The sequence below is a fragment of the Esox lucius genome, chromosome 12 (genome assembly GCF_011004845.1).
Source record: "Esox lucius isolate fEsoLuc1 chromosome 12, fEsoLuc1.pri, whole genome shotgun sequence".
Classification (NCBI taxonomy): domain Eukaryota; kingdom Metazoa; phylum Chordata; class Actinopteri; order Esociformes; family Esocidae; genus Esox; species Esox lucius.
The window spans coordinates 20,178,801-20,183,504 of record NC_047580.1 but is presented as its reverse complement, the minus strand read 5'-3'; positions in this window follow the sequence as shown (position 1 = coordinate 20,183,504).

The following is a 4,704-nucleotide window of genomic DNA, read 5'->3' as shown; positions in this document are numbered from 1 at the left end:
TCCACAGAAGACTTCACAGCCCAATGCAAACCCAAGTGCAAGGAAATGCCTCCAAACATTATTCATAGTTACATTTCCAGATAAAATATCTAACTGAACTTGATTTTCATGTGTTAGGTTAAAGCACAAATAAAATCTGAAGATGGCTGAAAAACCCTGTGATAGCAACTCCAAAGAAGATATGCAGTGTCTGTTAAGATCATTCAATCACAGACTTCAGAACAGTTATTTCATACAAAGGATATGCGACCAAACATCAAACATACTTGGTTATTTTGGTCGTGATATTTATCTCATTTTCATTGGAGCCGATCTGATTCTTTTGGGTCTTTTAATGGGATTTTAATAAGACTTACTCTTTAAAGAATACTAGTGGACTTTCTAAACAGGATTTTCATATCAGAATAGGACTGTTTCAAATCATGACAAAAACAAAGAGTATATTGACTACAGGTGTACTCTCATAGCACTCTTACTTATAGAGTATTGTACATTCCAGTGCAGATTTCCTATTACTCGCACTAAAACCGGTGTAGACATGACGCCAATGGCATGCTTCTGAGTCCCAAATGGTACCTTTCAGTAGTTTCATGTGTTGTTTTTTATGATCGTTTTGGGCGTAGTCTGCATGATGGAACCTACTGCAGTAAAAGAAGTGGACCACCTGTTATCAAACTTTGCCTCAGTCTGACAGTCCGTTCTCCCTACAAGTGTTTAATGGTAAGGGAAACATGAGAGTTGAAATTTAGACCCCCTCCGCTGCTGCCATGCCCACCACATGCCCAGCTGCTCCCTGACTCTTAGCTCATAGGACGCTCAGCTCATCTGTATTATAATTTATTTTTCTGTGTGTCATCAAGGAAATTAAATGCATTTTAGGGATGTGTTTTGATTTGGTTGTGCTGTGTTTACCATATCAATACCCTGGCACTTTTGGTTGTTGGTCCTCTGGGCTACAGAAATTTGCACTGAGTTGCCTATATGATTCTGATATTTAAGAGGTTGATGCGTGGCTCAAGAAGAACATGCTTTTAGCTTTATCATTTATCAATGATAAACATGGGTTCGCCAAATATATTCATATTTTTTTGATGTTTTTTTTGACAAGAATGCCTCATTATCTGTTGACTAACTAATAACATTTTTAACAGACCAATTTTTTTTAAAGTATGTCTCGGATTGAGGCTGCATCCCTAATCCAACACCCTGACTAACCATAACCCTGACTAACCCTAACACCCTGACCCACCGTAACACCCTGACTAACCCTTAAACACCCCGACTAACCCTTAAACACCCCGACTAACCCTTAAACACCCCGACTAACCCTTAAACACCCCGACTAACCCTAACACCCTGACTAACCCTTAAACACCCCGACTAACCATAACCCTGACTAACCCTAACACCCCGACTAACCCTAACACCCTGACTAACCCTAACACCCTGACTACCCGGGACACCCTGACTACCCGGGACACCCGACTACGCATGTCGTTCAGTCATTTCATCTTCATTTGTGTGCATTAATGAGCATCTGAGTTGCCAGGCGCTATAGTAGAAATTGGTTCTGTCTGAACATTATATTGGAACAGACACTCATTGGTTTTCAGAAATATTGTAATTCACTTGAGTTGCTGAAAGATGACAGATTTTTTGAAAATAGCTGAATTAAAATAAGTGTGGTTTTCCCCTTTTACCAGTTGATTAGTCCTTGTAGTAGAAAAACGTGATTTTGTATGACTCCTAATCCTGTGTGGGGCAGTTGTTAGAGCATGGTGCTTCCAACGCCAGGGTTCTGATTTAAATTCCCTCTGGGATGCAGTATGATAAAAAAAAAGGTATCTGCTAAATTACTTAAATGTAAATAGTCATTGTAAAACAGCATGCTATCTAAATGTCCATGAATGTTTCATGCATGTTGTGATCTCTTCCTGAATACATATCGATGATTTAGTTCACATTTGGTTTGGTATATGGCCTGCATGTCATGATCTTGTCTGGAGGGAAATGACTTTGCACATGGACCATTTGATCATAGTGTAGCCCTAGTATCATGTCCACACCTGGCTCAACCCAACATGAATCTTATCTGTTCTCAATTCCTTCCCTATTTTTCTCTCGCCCTTCTCTTTACCTCTTCTTTGTCCCACTCCCTCCCACCCCGTGCTCTTTTATCTCTGTCTCTCTCACCAACCTTCCTCACATCCCTTCCTTTCTCTTCCTTTTCTCAGATCCCTTATTTCTGTGATATTCTGATTGCCTCCTATTGGTCCTGACTAATTCACTGCTCTATGCATTCCTTTGCAATGCTTATCCGCCCCCCACTACACACTTGGTTCAATCCCAATAAGAAAAGCAAAACATACGTCGAAAACGATTTTTCACATATTTTGGAAATCTTGTTAAAGGAGCAATATGTACATTTTGTATTGTACTTTTAGCTTAAAGAAACGAGCAAAGAGGACCTGTAGACAACTGCAGTTTTTGTTTTTAGTTAATGTTTAAAATATTTTCCTACATTAGTAATCAGATTGACTGATGTATTGCCCATTTAAACTTTCTCACCAGTCAGTCTATCAGTTTGTATTTCACTATCAGTTTGTATTTTGTCATTCACTTATACTTGCTTTAGACACTTGCAGTACTTACCTTCCCATGCTAAACTAACTTGGTCTAGCTAGTACTACTCCGATTCATTCTTGTTCCGTTATGGAAGACGAGGCAGAGACAAGTTGTGTTACTGTTCAGAGTAACCTTATTGAATATGTTACTTTTCTAGTTTGAATCCTATTTGAGTAAAATTACCATTACCTGGTTTTGTCTCTGAAGGTCCATGGTGTCATATTTCACAATAAGCCATTCTTTACTTTTTCTCCCAGCCTGGAATTGGCATTATTAGCATTATCCAAATTCATAAATAAAAACCAGGTGAAACATTCTAGCAATTGCATACAGAAACTGACTTAAAAGTTCTTCAAACTAAAACGGTTAGTGTTGCTTACCTCAAAGAAGATGCTAATGTTGTCATCCCAGAGACTGGTCATTCAAAGTGGTGCGGTGTTATATCCAGTCTCGAATCCAGTCTCAAGACTGAATTTAAACAATAGCAACACTTGTCTCCTCTGAGTGAGTGAGGACAACCTCACAGAGAGATTAGGTAAGGAGATAACTTTCAGAACACCAACAGGACACTGTCACAGTGATGCTGTTTGAACTTCATGGCGCTGCGTGGACCTTCCATGGTTCATGTTCTCAGTGGGACCCAGGCTTATGCTGCAGTATTGCATTGATGATTTTGTCATCAACAGTTCCACATCTTTAGTTGATTTTGCTTTGTGTTTTGTTTGTTTGATAAAGGCCCCTTCTCAGTTTTTTGGATCAGGTGGGTGGGGAATAATCTTATCCCCTGACGCCTCCAGCTCACCTGGCGCCTCCTGCATCCCCGACACCACGTCCTGCTCTAGGGGCGTAGCCTCCACCTGCGTTGGCGCCTCGTCTTGCTCCGGGGGCAGAGCCTCCACCTGTCCCGGCACCATGTCCTGCTTCCTGCCATGTCCATCTAATTGAGGACCCTATATTAGTTGAGTTTGTCCGCACCACTGTATCGATCATTGTTAATGCTTTGTGTTCTGCACTGTTTTAGTTGCGGTTATAGCTCTCCTTTGTTGTTTTGCAAGCCACCATTAAAGGAATCTCTTGCCACCACTATGCGCCTGTGTCCTTCCTCTTCAACTGTGACAAACGCAGCAAAACCTGAATCAAATTTCATTTTTCACCAAGTTTCTTCACTCATCCTTTATACTGGACAAATGCTCAGGAATATTTTAGAATGAAACAATTTTGGGTTATAGAATACACTTCTTTTTTATTGACGTTCAGTTATGTAATTGAAAAAGAATCACAACTGTAGGAGATCCTAGAATCGCCATTGTTACGTAGAAATCTATCATAAAATGTATAATGGATAATGATATGGGGGGCTGTACATTTTTTGATCCATAACTTGCACTATACCCATGACAATTTATATATTATTAGAAACTGTGATAATCTGTGTTTTTATGTTTGTGATTGTACTTCTGTGTACATTTTCTGTGTCATTTTTTCCACCGAGGTCTTTACCGCATGCACAGTGTCTCACACTGCACCCTCCCCGTTTTCTGCCCATCTCTCTTACATGATCTGGTTAACTGGCTAGCGCCAGCTCAAATGAGCTTTGACATTTGGGGTTACATTTCCTAAATTGGGGGGGGGGGGTCTCAGGTACCAGAACATCATGAGCTTCCGCTACTTGATAAACTGGTTGTTGTGTCTTGTATAATAATAACACCACATCTAAGTCGTATGTTAATATTATAAATATTACAATTATTTGCAAACACCAATTTTTATTTGTATACATTTCTGTGTACACTGTTCAGTCTGGACTTCTTTTCCAGAAAAATAATTTCTAGTTGCTTTCCCACACTGACCACTACCACTCTTCTAGAAAGAAAATGAATGTGTGCCCATGAACTTGTCCAGCTATCAGGCTTGTATGACCCTGGATCCTCACAGCCTGTCCCTCTGTGTGTACTTGTCAGTGAGACCTGGCCGCGTGCAACTTAAAATAGAGTGCGGACGCAGGATACCCTGTTGCATATCCAGTGTGGGCACAGCGGGCTCTGGTTACAAGGCAGGCACAGCTTCATATTGCACTGG